Source organism: Musca vetustissima, unplaced genomic scaffold, assembly GCF_032173495.1.
Source record: "Musca vetustissima isolate MV318-11 ecotype Yass unplaced genomic scaffold, APGP_CSIRO_Mvet_v1 utg1963, whole genome shotgun sequence".
In the NCBI taxonomy this organism is placed as follows: domain Eukaryota; kingdom Metazoa; phylum Arthropoda; class Insecta; order Diptera; family Muscidae; genus Musca; species Musca vetustissima.
Window position 1 is genome coordinate 153,243 of NW_026880777.1, and position 15,919 is coordinate 169,161.

Genomic DNA, 15,919 nt, shown 5'->3' on the forward strand with positions numbered 1-15,919 from the left:
TGAATAACTGAAACATGTTCTAGTTTGCTGTTCTAAAAAAAATAAGATAGCAATAATCTTTTTAATTTATTTAACTCAGGTTGAGAATTAAATTTTTCATGAAATTGACCTTTTTCTCGGCTGAAGTTTTAAAATGTTTTTTTTTTCCAGATGTATTTTAATCTTTATTATTAAAACATTAAAATAGTTAGTAAGTACTAAAAATCAAATAATATGCGCGATTGCACGACATAGTTACCAATTTAAGAAAAAAGCTATACGTTTATTCAGTAAACACAAGTGCAGGTAATGTGGTATACCTTGAGTCTGAAAGAAAAAAAGCCAGCACAAGACAAAATCTCACTACTATTTGAAACATTTGTACTCTACGAGAGTCTACCATGAATCACAAGGATGAAAAACAAAGGCTATGAGTTTTAACAACGTCTCCATGCAAAAATTAAATATTGCCATGTGTAGACATTATTATATAGTAATAATTAAAGTTCCACTCAACGTATCAGTTAAAAATCTTAACAGACATAAATCTAATTCGCATTCATTAAAAACAATAAATTATATAAGATATCAATTGGGAGTGAAAATTATACTATACCACATTAACATCATCTGGTATACCAAATTACCTGCACTTTATTTAAAATCACTTTTAATGGAACTTCAAATATTTTTTTAACATCTCTCAAATTGTTAGAATAATATTATTTTCAAATTGATACATGGAAAGACAACACATGTAGCATGTTAAGTGTAAAATTTCAATTTATTGGGATAAAAAATAAAAATTTGGCAATCTAAAAACAAATGGGTATACCACATTTGCATCACCTCCTATATTGATAATTTTTGGTAATATTTTTCAGTCAATATTACAACCAATATTATTACCGAACATATCCAATTACACTCATTTGAGTTAAAAACGTGACGAAAAGAGTCAGATGTTATACCTTTTTTGAAAAAAGTGCTAAAAATATTTTCGAAAAGTATCAAAAACAAAAAAAAAATAATAATATAAAGTAATTTGCTTATAGTAATTATGAGATCTATATTACTTAAAAATCATTATTTATGAATAAATATGAATCAATAAATTTAAATGTCCCTAAAATATTAAATATATAAAATTCAACAATTAAATTTGCATCATATCCTTTTAAAATATAAGATATTTTACTGCAATCGTCAAATCTTAGAAAACCACGGCAGACACATTAATATCTCTACAATGATTTGGCTTCCGCAACATCAGCATATTCAGCTTACAATAAAAATAATTTTATTATCAAATGATATGACTTCAATTGATTTTGAAATAAAATTGAATAATTTTTTATGTTTAAATTAAACCTACTCAAATGTTGGTCACGTCTTCATCGTTTGTGCACTTCCTTGAGCACATTTAATGCCTTGATTTAAAAAACAAATTTTTCTTCAATTTTTTTTTAACAGGAAGTAGCAATGCTTTAAACATGCACTGCCACATTCTATGTTTGAATGCACTGTGTTCATTTTCACAGCTGTGCATTTATCCCTTCATAAGCATGAAGAATACAATATGGACAAAATACCACAATACATGTGATAGATTCTCATGCCACACAGCAGTCAGCTTATAAATCCAATATGAAATTGTTATGTGCACTATTCCATAGCACGGCACACAATGGTTCTGCCTATGAAAAATCAGCTAGTATTTTCTTAGCAAATTGGGATAAAAAAATAACCACTCTGCACCCTTCCCACTATCGGCAAGGACGGCAACGGTGCTATACAAACATGTGTCCTGCGGAAAAATTGCTCATTTCGGTATTTTTGAAAATTCGAACAATCAATATGAAATGAAGAGGGTAACAAAATTCACTTAAATGCGAGTACATCTAGCACTGTTCGACAATAGACTATTGTTCCGGTCGAATTGTCTATCTTATCTTTGACAGCGAAAAAGTGCCCACAATGCTTGTGTTGGTCCTTTTTTATCTGTACTGTCCTGTGTTTGGATCGAAATGGAAGCATTGAAACATCTTAGCTAATTGAACACCCAATATTATTAATATGATCATAAAATTAAATGAATGAGGAATCTGCTAGCCACTCATGTATGAATGGACTGTCTCCCTTTCACATTGAAGCATACAAATTTATATACCCTAAAAAACCAAAACCCACCCCATAGCATTACCTAGAAATTATTAATGTTTATGGGAAGAATGCCAATAATTTCATAAAAAATATCAATATGTTTTTTTATTTGAGATAATTAATAATTTCTCAAATAAATTCATATATTTCGAATAGGATATCTGGGGAAACAGTTCAGATTTACCATTAGGAAATAGGCATTCGGTTAGCAATTTACGTCGTACATTTAAATCTGTCAGGCAAAAATACCATTATGGCCATAGTGAATGTTATTTAATTAAAATGATTATACTCTGAGAGAAAGCTTGATAGTAGACAAGACCTAATTGGTCTCGTTACAGCCATTTATCTTTTGAACAGTGTTATTCATCCCAATAATAATACATAATATAAATGCACATTGAAAACAAAATAATTAAGATTAATATATACAATTGCTACGAAATATTACGATAATAATGATGCGGAAGCAAATACGGCAAAATATCAATTATGTTGAAGAATTGAAAAATTGATATGCAGTAATCGACATACATTTCATCGAAAAAAAAACTATTTGCGTGTTATGAATATGGCCAACATTTTCTTTGTAAACAAATAAAAAATTATTTCATATCGGTTGAATTAATTAAAATAAAAACTAAAACGCGTGAATTTGGTTTAAATGTACTTTATAGGCATCTGATAATATTTTTGTATAAATGTTTTTTAGTATATTTTCCATTCCTTCATTGCCGCCAATGGATGCAATCTTTTTTCCTCCAATGATCAAATTAAATGAGTACCCCCATTTCGCCGATGAATTAATAAAACGGTTACGGCAACTTTCGCTTAGCTTTTAAAAAATATTAAAAAAAATAAATAAATAAAACTCAAATATCACATGTAACTTATGAAATTATTTAGCTTACCCACGAATCTTCATACTTACGAATTTCGTTGGTGCGAAGATAATTGTTGCGCAGTTTTTCCAATTTGAAAGGCCATGTATTGATATATCGTCCTCCACTTGATCTTTCCATTCGTGGTCTTCCCCTTCTACGTGAACCATCAGTTGGCTCGCTTTTTTATGACTTTTGAGCTGGGGCATCCTCATACAGTGGCACAACATGGTCTAGCCACCGTAGTCGCTGCAGTTCGATACGACTGACTATGTCGATGTCCGTGTATAGATGGCAAAGCTGGGGTTCATTCGTCGCCGATATTCTCTCAAGCACTCCAAGAGCTGCCTCATCTGTTTGCGCAAGTACCCATGCTTCTGATCCATACACCAGCACGGGTAGTATCAGTGTCTTGTAGAGTGTGAGTTTGGTCTGGCGATAGGTGGACTTGTTTCTAAACTGCTTACCTAGACCATATTAGCATCGGATGACTTACACTATCCGTCTCCAAATTTCAAAACTAATATCATTAGTTTTATTTATGGCGGTACTGAGGTATATAAAATCGTTGACTACCTCGAAGATGTAGTTCTCAAGTTCCAAAGTTGGTCCGAGTCTACTGGACCTCTTGCGCGTTGATACCATCAGCTCGGTTTTCTTGCCATTATGTCGATGTCATCGTCGTAGGCGAGTAACACGTATTGCTTGGTGTAGAGAGTGTCATTTCTGTTCATCTTTGCCTCTCGTATGACTTTTTCCAGTAGGAGGTTAAAAATGTCGCACGAGAGGCTGACACCTTGTCTGAACCCTCGTTGAGTATTGAGGGGTGCGGGAGAACTTTTCCGACTTTAACTGCTGATCTTGTGCCAGTAAAAGTTATTGTGCATAGCCGTATTAATTTTTCAGGAGTGCGATGGCAGACATGGTTTTAAACGCCTATGAACGGAAAGAGCTATCGAATGCGGTTTTATAATCGACGAAGAGGTGGAATGTGTCGATGTGTTTTTCGTGGGTTTTTCCAGGATCTGGTGCAGAGTGAACATCTGACCAGGTCTGAAGCCGCATTGGTATGGAAGCCGCATATAGCACTTTTTATACGATGGGAAGTAGACTAATTCCCCGATAGTTGGCACACATCGTCTTGTTATACCCTACACAACTATGTTGTCAGGGTATTATAGCTTTGTGCAGCCCCAAAAGTTTGTAACGCCGCGAAATATTGGTCCTAGACCCACCTTTAAGTATACCGATCGTCATATCTCGACTAGCTGAGTCGATCTAGACATGTGTGTCCGTCCGTCCGTCCGTCTGTCCATTATAATTTGTAAACACGATACAGGCCACAGTTATGGACCAATCTTCACGAAATTTTGCATGTAGGATGGGTTCTGGCCAATGAAGACCCCTATTGTTTTTGGGAAAGATCGGTTAATATTTAGGGGATGAAATGGACCAAATACTAAATTTTTGTCGGTTTTTCTGGTCGCTCCAGAGGCCGCAACAATGGTCCGAACATCGTGAAATTTTGCATGGAGAAGCGGATCGGGCCAAAGAATAAGCATGCCTGTTTGGAAAAAGATCGGTCAATATTTAGCGGGTCAAATGGACCCTGACTTTTGTGTGAAAAATGACAAAATTTGTATTCTATGGCGCATATGTTTACCCCTGAAGGACATATACCCGAGAAGTTGATATTATATCCAGGAGGAGTGGTTGACCTTTAAATTAAGACCAATTATATTGTTGTATGTGCTCGGATGTGGGAGTTGCACCTAAATATTTACAGGTATCTCCGTATTCGTATATTATTTAGTAACCCATTATCACTCTGGAGAGCGGAATTATAGCGCTGATCGCTTTGAAGTGTTCCATGAGGTTCCAGTTATGGTCAAGGACAACGCCTATAATTTTCGGTGATGATTAGATAATAATTTTGGAATGAAGTGGACCGAAAGGACATAGGATTTGCCAAGAGCCGTTCCTTTGTATATGTCATCCCCTACTACACCCATGTTAGGTATAGTAGTTAAAATATGATATACGAGGTCTGATGATTGACTATCGCAATTTTTCTGTTATATGTGTTGGTAATATCTGCCATTTTTTGGATTGTGAGTTTGTTTTTGACATATAAAAAGTTTTGTCATGTTTTTTTATCAAAATAATTGATAAACCAGTGAGCGGAGCATACCATACACAACTACCACGTAACTCTAACTTTCTGCGGATTTTTATTCCTAGCCTGGGCAATATTTCTTGATATTTGCACCCTCTTGTCCGATTAGAGTTCAACAGCACCTATTGCCTACAATGACATATTTTCCGAATATTACTAATATTCAGTACAGCCGCCCTTCTAATTACTTGTCCAGATTCCTTTCACCGTGGGTGGTGTTGTGATGTTCGGATTATAATTGTGGCCTATATATCGTCTCGAAAAAAAAACAAACAAAAAAGTTTTCGGTCCACTCCATCCCGAATTGTTATGTGATCATCACCGAAAATTGTAGGCGTTATCCTTGACCATAACTGGAACCTCATGGACAATTTCAAAGCGATCAGTGCTATATTTCCGCCCTCTAGTGTGGTAATGGGTTACTAAATAATATCTGAATACATAAGCACCTGTAAATATTTACGTGTAACTCCCACATCCGAGTACATACCACAATATAATTGGTATCAATTTAAAGGCCAACCACTCCTCTTGGATATACTATCAACTCCTCGGATCTATGTCCTTCAGAAGTAAATATATACGCCATTGAATACAAATGTTGTCATTTTTCACACAAAACAGGTATGCTTATTCTTTGGCCCAATCCCCTCCTCCAGGGACAAATTCGAGATGTTTGGGCCATAATTGCGGCCTCTGGAGCGACCAGAAAAACCGACAAAAATTAAGTATTTGGACCATTTCATCCCCTAAATATTATCCGATCTTTACCAAAAACAATAAGGGTCTTCATTAGGCCGAACCCATCCTACATGCAAAATTACGTGAAGATTGGTCCATAAATGTGGCCTGTATCGTGTTTACAAAAAATAATGGACAGACGGACGGAAGCACATGTGTAGATCGACTCAGCTAGTCGAAATATGACGATCGGTATACTTAAAGGTGGGTCAAGGACCAATATTTCGCGGCGTTACAAACTCTTGGGGCTGCACAAAGCTATAATACCGTGACAACATATTTGTGTAGGGTATAATGATCGGCCTTTTAAACTTTGGGGCTCTATATAAAATTCTATGAGTGACATTTTGACAGAATATTTGGAAGTGATATTTGCACCCTCTTGCCCGATTAGAGGTAAACAGCACCTCTTCATCACACTGACATATCTTCCGAATATTACGAGTATTCAGTACAGCTATTGTCTAGATTCCCTTCACCGTGGGTTGTGTTGTGATGTTCGGCTTTCATTTGAGGTCTATAGATCGACTCGAAAATAACACAAAAAATTAAGTTTTCGGTCCACTTCATTCCAAAATTATTATCTAATCATCACCGAAAATTGTAGGCGTTATCCTTGACCATAACTGGAACCTCATGGACAATTTCAAAGCGATCGGTGCTATATTTCCGCCCTCTAGTGTGGTAATGGGTTACTAAATAATATCTGAATACATAAGCACCTGTAAATATTTACGTGTAACTCCCACATCCGAGTACATACCACAATATAATTGGTATCAATTTAAAGGCCAACCACTCCTCTTGGATATACTATCAACTCCTCGGATCTATGTCCTTCAGAATTAAATATATACGCCATTGAATACAAATGTTGTCATTTTTCACACAAAACAGGTATGCTTATTCTTTGGCCCAATCCCCTCCTCCAGGGACAAATTCGAGATGTTTGAGCCATAATTGCGGCCTCTGGAGCGACCAGAAAAACCGACAAAAATTAAGTATTTGGACCATTTCATCCCCTAAATATTATCCGATCTTTACCAAAAACAATAAGGGTCTTCATTAGGCCGAACCCATCCTACATGCAAAATTTCGTGAAGATTGGTCCATAAATGTGGCCTGTATCGTGTTTACAAAAAATAATGGACAGACGGACGGAAGCACATGTCTAGATCGACTCAGCTAGTCGAAATATGACGATCGGTATACTTAAAGGTGGGTCAAGGACCAATATTTCGCGGCGTTACAAACTCTTGGGGCTGCACAAAGCTATAATACCCTGACAACATATTTGTGTAGGGTATAATGATCGGCCTTTTAAACTTTGGGGCTCTATATAAAATTCTATGAGTGACATTTTGACAGAATATTTGGAAGTCACACTTTTTTGGAAATTATTTAAATTATATTAAATTACATCCAATCCGGTTGAACAATTTGCCTAAGACCTCCAAAATACCTAAAATGGTATTATACGATATGTGGGAGCTTTAACAAAATAATAGTTCATCTTCAGACACGTCTACAGCCAGTAGACACACATCTATAACCGTTGCTATTATTTACTTATTGCTATCCCACACAGCAACACCAGTTTATTATAGTTGATAGTGTGGGCTAAAATAGTTACATAATTAAATATAAACAAACCTGAATTTTATACGAATTAAAAAATTAATGATAATAAACAAAAAGCCACAAATAGCTTAGGTAATTTAATGTCCAAAGGAATAGACATAAACATGAAATTGTAAGAGTTAGAACATATATATAATACTAGCATAGGCCCGCTACGTTGTTAGCGAATCTTTTTATAGTTAAAAAAAATAAACATTAAGTTAGCTACACAACACACTTTTGTGTTCTGATGCTTCTATCCTACTAAATCGAGACAACTTACTTACTTTTATATGTACTATTTTCTCGATCATCTTGATGGAACTATGCAAATAGTGCCATAATACGTCATTTAACCTTTTTTGTGCCTTTCGGTAATTTAATACTAATTATAGTAGTACCCTTATAGTACGAATTACAATTTTGCGCAGTGCAATGGATGATTTACGTGTTACAAATATCCTCGACAGAAACATGCAGCGCATTATTCATTACACCGGAAATCGCTGTAGTATAATACATTTCCCGAGTGTCTCTACCTCTACTCGATCTGTCGTTTTTAGTACTTTAAGTACAAATGTCAAACAAAATTACGAAAAGCATTGTTTTTCATTTTGTTTCGTACCGTCCTATACAAAGTGTTATACGTTTTAGTACATGTTAGAACTTATTTCTGCAAAAATATGTATATATTTTTATTGTCATAGTTTCAGATGCTTATCTGATTAAAGGTTCCTATCTTTATCTGTTCTACCGCACACAATATTTAGTACCTGTATTCCATTCTATTTGCAATATAGTAAGCTACATACTAAATTTCAGATTGCTATTTCTACCAGTTGAATTGTATTTTATTATTTAGTACTTTTAATCATAACCTTAGTACTAAATTTCAAAACAAAAAATTGTAATAGTTAAAGCTATATGCGAAGTTTCACAACTGTTTAATATATTCAAGTACTAATTTCAAAAAATATGTTTGCCCATTATTCTACTTGTAATAGCTTAAGTTACATACCAAATTTGAGATATCTATCCCTACCTGTTCCATCGTAGTATAATATTAAGTATTTTTTAGTACAAATTTCCAAACCTTGTTCGCACATTCTGATTTGCTTATCATTGACAAAGCTGCATACCAAATTTCAGAGTTGTGCTTCCAGCCGTTCTAACGTAATACAGATTTAGTACTATATAGTGTCATTTTACTACTAATTTCTAAAAAATATTTTTGGACATCATTCTATTTATAATAGCTTAAGCTCCATACCAAGTTTCAGATATGTATCTCTAATGATTCCATTCAAATATAATGTTTAGTACTTTTTAGTACCTCTTAGTACTAAATTCCAATTTTTAACACATTCCGATTTGCTTATCATTGACAAAGCTGTATACCAAATTTCAGAGCTCTATTTCCAATTGTTTTGGCGTTATACAGTTTTAGTACTTTTTAGTACCTTTTAGTACTAATTTTCAAAAAATATTTTTACACCTCATTCTATTTGTAATAGCTCGAGTCACGTAGTAAGTTTAATGTATGTATCTTTACCGATTCCATTCAAATATAATTTTTAGTACTTTTTAGTATCTCTTAGTACTAAATTCCAAATTTTTATTAAACATACCACTTCACTTATCCTAGACAAGGATGCAAACCAAATTTCAGAGTTCTAAATCTAACCGTTACCGCGTGATACAGTTTTTAGTACTTGTTAGTACCTTTTAGAACGAATTTCCAAAAACACCGCCTTATCACACGCCTACCCACCAAACCCTACCTACATGTCAAATTTCAAGTTTCTAGCTTTAGCCGTTTCGGCTGGGCGTTGATGATCAGTCAGTCACTTATAACGCAACTCACTTATAACGCAACGCAAATACATAGAGTACCATTGATAGATCTATATATAGGGTACTATTGATTTGGAATGTTTAATTTATCCGCCCTTCAAAATATGTATAAAATATTTTACGATATTCCTAAATGAAAAACTGAGAAATGATAAAGAAATTTTCGTAATTTCAAAGAAGCTTTCATACAATCGATTTTGTGTTAAAATATCGAATCTGTTCCAAAATGTTAACAATGCCGTTGTACTGCATTACGTTAAATGGAGTATATAACATATTTTCGCAGCGAAGCATGATGACATACTTCTATTTGCGAATAAATTGCATGTGAACCGTAAACATATCTACAGAGTCTTAATAAAAACGAAAGTGTCTTCCGGCATTAATTATCAAAACTTTAATACATCAACATGTGTAGTTGTGACTGCTTACAACAGTAATAATCATTACACAAACTATAATTCAATTTAAACATTTCCCACTCATATCTAAAGTCTACATGGTCTTGCGTATATCCCTCATAATACAGAGTCTACCATATTAAATTAGTCATAATGCTGTCGACGAAGCGATTGTGGTTGAATTAAATGTATTACCTTACATTTGACTTTTCGTTGTGGTATGTAGTACAGTACCACACACGGTCAATAGAATTGAATTCATTGGACTGTTTTAGAGCGAGAGAGAGAGAAAGGAAGATGTTAATTTCAATTATATTTCTCACGCTACACAATGCCCCTACTTGAATCTTTTCTGTTGCATGACCGTACGTACTTATTCTGTCTTCTCTCGCTAAGCGTGGTACTGTTGTAAGCAGTAGAGTAGTAACATAAGACACTCCGTTTAAATTATTGTGTCTTACTGCCATTTCATACGCTCACTTTGAACAAAGAAATTCCGACCAAATGCTACATCCGCATGTCCGTCTTTTGTTCTCGCACTGGCTTCTAATTGCTGTAATGGTGTAAAATTTGTTTGGCGTTTAATGATGCGAGTATGCACCATGCACCGATGTTTAAATGCCGAATGCATTGGTGTGTGAGTAGAGAGGCATAGCAAAATATATTGGAGGAGTTACCCCTCCACCCCGACTCAACGACCGCCGTGCTGGCAGAGAAATTGAAACGAAGAACCAAGTGTACTCCTTAAGATTTGGCTAATTATTTAATTAGTACTCGCCCTTAGTAAGTGGTTTCTGGCTACATAGATATGCATGTATATCTAAGAGTTACAAGTTTAGTTATGTGTGCATGGATGAATGAATGCCACGAAGCTACGAGTTACAATATTCAAAAATATTATGTTACATTATTCCAACGCAGTTATATAAATTGCCGTGAAGAATTATGGTTGATTACTGTGGGAAAGACAAAACATAGATCCTAATTTAAAGACATTTTTAAATTACCTTCTTCGTAAAGTTTCCTCAAAAACATTTGTCAACGAAATCTAATGTATTAAAAAAATCAGTATGACGATAGTTTCACTAAGTTGTTCCTTTATGAACAGGTTGTTTTAAATTTAGTTTTGTCAATTTTCAGAAAACCAGTAAGGAAAGAACACGTGCAGGACGGAACTTTACCACATTGGGAGATGTAATAACAAATAATTACATATGTAGAAGAGACATAGCATCTTCAGTGGCCATTGACATGAAATCGGATGGAATTAAATATGTGATCTATATAGATAACATATTTTTATTAATCCATACACATGTCATTCGGCAAGCTATGCAACCTTTGGCGGAGAAGCATTAATTGTTTAATGCACAATTTAGATCAAATCCAACGAAAATATATATGACAGCAAACATTGGGCGTTTGGTGTACCATTTACATGAAATCTGAACTGATTTCGACAATACTCTATACACTCCATTTTAGGCTCAGTCTAAACAAAAATTAGGCAGTGCACCCTGGTCTGCTGGTCAAATTGACTTGGATTTATATTCCTAACGAATTGTAGGCCCACTTATTTGATGAATAGAAAACGTCTTCGATTGGGTTATTAGTTTTTGAGTTATTGTGCCCGCCATTCGTTTAGAGAAAAACGTGTTTAAAGTTTGAGAAGCCCTTCAGCCGTCACTTGATGCTGACAGAATAAATCGGCTATATCTTCAAGAGTTCTTGAGATTTTCACTTGAATTAGTGTAGATTCGAATTAAGTCAAAAAATTTTTGACGCCGAGAATGGGGGGGGTTGAATAACCATCTGAAAATGACGGGGTTTTGAGAAGAGCTGTTTGTTTATCCATTGTCTATCTTCTTGTCATATATTGTTGGTCGCATTAATAGTACGTTCTAAACGCAGTCGAAAAATCATGAAAAAAGCTTCGAAAATGTATGTTTTTTTACAGATGTGCCATTTTCAGTATGATGTTGTTGTTTTTAGGATTTAATCTGAAGGCAAAATTTGTAGATCTTATTAAGGAGTAAAACATTGCTGAAGAGAGAAAATCAGTATTATAATTGTAGATCTTATTAAGGAGTAAAACATTTTTGAAGAGTAAAAATCAATATTTCCAGTAGTTCAAGTGATAATCAGTATGTTTTATTTGAAAATCCACCCCAAGTCGGGGTTTAAACAAAAACCCAGCACGGGGTTTTCTACTACCATCATATGCTTTCCAATTTTGGCATTTCCGAGAGGTTCTAGATTTTAGTGCTGGACGGTGTAATCAGTTTCTTATTTTACACAAGGCCCAAATATCAGGTCCTTCAGATGGCGAATTTCACGAAATACACAACCCTGTATCAACGTCTATTTATTAGGTCATCTAGTAAAGCCAGCAGATATCTATTTTTTTTTTTTTTTTTGTCAAAATATATTATATATGAATTTAAAAAATGATCATAGTTAGCATTGACAAAGGCATCGATAAACTTTTCAGTTTGTTTAAAAAGTATCATAAAATAATAAAATAAAAAATAATAATAAATAAATAAAAACAAAAAAAATAATAAATAAAAATAAAAAATACCATAAAATAAAATCAGTGCTGTGTTTAAATTTTTGTGTGCGCGTTCAAAATGTGCAAAATAAATCAAAATTTTTTAAAAGATATTTTCGCCACCAATATATCGACAAACAGATTTTTAATTCATGTGACTTCTTTGGTAAGTTGGCTTTATGCGCATATAATAGAGTTTTGTCAAATTTGTATAGATGCAAAATATTTATTTTTCTCACGGTAGTTCCGTTCCAGAACCTTAAAGGCTACTTTTGCAAGTTTTACAAATTTTTACTCGAAAACGTCCCTGAGCACAAGAGAACACAAAACAAAATGGCTTTCTTTTTGTAAACATTTTACTCGAGAAATTTGGCCGAGTAATAATGGTAAACAGGAATTTCTGCTTCTTATTGGCTGTTGTGTTGATTTTGAAGTATTGTCATATAATTTTGAAATTTTTACTACTTTTCCGTTCCAGAACATTTTTTATGATTTTGAACTCTGAGATCGATTTTTCATTTTTCGCTTTTACTAGTGTTACTATGAAAAAAGTACTGGAACAGAACATTTATGTAAATTTTTAAAATAAATGACATTGTTTTTACAATCGTAATCAAAATTTTTAATTGAAAACGGATATAAATATGTTAAAATGTTGGCCAGGCCCTAACAACAAAAGAAACCCATTCGGTTTCCACAACAACACTTGCGTAGTTGTGAAGCCAAAGATCTACAATTGTGGTCCTGACAATTTGGTTAAAAGTGTGTCTAAAACATCTAAGATACATCATAGTCGTGTTCAAAATATCACGGCCATAGCAAGGCCTACATAAGGTCGGCCAGTAAGCACAGGTGAGTATAAAGTTTGCTATCAAATCATATTTTGAAACCTATACATACATACAAAATTATGTTAGACGTCAAAACGAAAATAATAATATTTTGTCAACATTCAATTCAATTTTTATTTATATCGTCTTTGTGAAGCACATTTGGACTATTTCAAGAGGACTATTTCGGAGTTTACATTAGAACTTTTACCGGGTTAACCTACTCTATGAGGATTTATTTGACATATATACAATGGAATTGATAATTTAAACCCACTGGGTTAATGAAATCCGGTATAATGTAAACGCACTATAAAGGCGAAACAATTAGTTTTCGCATCGCAAAAGAAATTGACGTTAAACTTAAGTTTTCTCTATAAATTCGTTTACTGGCCGATCTTATATAGGCCTTGGGCCATAGTTTAGATGCCAACCTTGTTTGAGCTTTTGGCGGAAATGTTTTTTTTTTTATATTCAATGGGCATCATACTTAAATAAATAATACTATATACAAATATGTAAAAAAATGTAGAACTAATAGGCGATTCATCTAACAAAAAGTCATGATATGACAACTGGAACCATGATTATGCGACATCACACATCGAAACCGGTTTAAAAGAAACAATCATCAATACATACATATATTATTATACCCATCCCGTACTCTGTAGGCATTCAATTGTACATGGACGCCTATGCATATCAAAGACTACACCTATTATTTGCCTCCAAATTGCCTGCGTGATTTAAAAATCTAATCTTGTTATCTAACCATGAGTGGTGCAACCTTCTATGATGCCAGATGAGGAATGACAATGCTGCGACAGTTTGCAGACATGTGTTGTGGTAGTGTGCCAGCTACTAAATAGTCATTTTGAATGAGATTTTATTCAACGTAATTCCCATCCACAGCTGAAGGCAAAAACTGTCGATAATGTCATGAGATAATTAAAAAAACTTAAACTTTTAACACTTACTTGTCCAAATTTATTTCATCTGGGGACAACCCTCATGTCATGGGATGAACGTAATGATTTTATTGAAATCATAAATCTCTTTCAGTGTTTGCCTGTGTGTTACCATGGGTGATATTGCATGGCTTATAGCTCAGAAAATTTCAATAGTTGTCAAATATGTTTGAAATGACACATTCACATAGGCACTTAAACACACTTCAACACCAGACGACAGATATTGACAGAGAACTATGATTTAAAAGTGGTTATGTATGTCTATATTAGGATGTACCACATAAAAAATGCATATACATGTGTGTTCTACTTTATCCCAATATTATTATCTGGTGATCACCGAAAATATAGGCGTGTCCTTGACCATACCTGCTTCCTAATGGAAAATTTCAAAGCGATCAGCGCTATAGGGTAATAATGGGTTACTATATAATAGATGAATACGTAATCACCTGTAAATATTTAAGTGTAACTCCCACATCCGAGTACATACGGCAATGTAATTGGGATCAATTTGAAGGTCAACAACTCCTCTTGGATATACTATCAAATTCAGGGGCAAATATATACGCTATAGAATACATTTTTTTTAATTTTTTAACACGAAAGTCAGGGTCCATTTGACCCGCTAAATATTGACCGATCTTTTTGAAAAGAGAAATGCTTATTCTTTGGACCGATCCCCTTCTCAATGTAAAATTTCACGATGTTCGGACCATAATACGGTCTCTATAGCGACCAGAAAAACCGACAAAAATTAAGTATTAATATTAACCGATCTTTTCCAAAAACAATAGGGGTCTTAATTGGCCAGAACCCACCCTACATGAAAAATTTCGTGAAGATTGGTAAATAACTGTGGCCTGTATCGTGTTTACAAATTATAATGGACAGACGGACGGACACACATGTCTAGATTGACTCAGTTAGTCGAGATATGACGATCGGTATACTTAAAGGTGGATCTAGGACCAATATTTCGCGGCATTACAAACTTTTGGAGCTGCACAAAGCTATAATACCCTGACAACATAGTTGTGTAGGGTATAAAAAATAGTTAAATAACATTTAAAGTCCAGTAAAACATGCTGAACTCCAACCCCTTTACAAAATTAAACATGCTGAAAGTCGATAATATGATTTTCTGTGAATTAATTTCAATTTTTGACTGTAAATTAACATAAACTTAATAACCTTTGCGTACATTCATATAATAATTTAAAAAGGGAAAAGTTGTTTTTTTAAACCTTAGGCTTATGGCTAATGAGAATATATACTTTTTATTGCGGTAAAATGTGCTTCATCGAAATATTGGTTTTAGATCCATATTTCTTTGGACCAAACCTGTTTGAGACAATTTGGAGTCGATTCACAATTGTCCGTCCGTGCGTCTGTCTGTCTGAGAGTAACCGATTTCATCCTGGGAGTAACCGATTTTCGTCCGGACTATCCGATATCTTGATAAAAAAAAAACATATACTTTATATAAAACGAATAATAAAATATCGAAGTCCTCCGGGATGTGTCCTAAAAATGTGTAATAACGAAGTCCTCCGCAATCTATAGGCTGAGAGTATATATATATATATATCTATATCGGCAACACCGACTGACACTTTGTTACTTATTTATTTAGTTAGAATTATTTGTTAGAATTAAAAATTTAATTAACATTCGCAAAAAATTAACTAAATAAACAATTTTGTAATCTCTCACAAAAGTTTCGAGAAAAATACTTTTACATTTGGA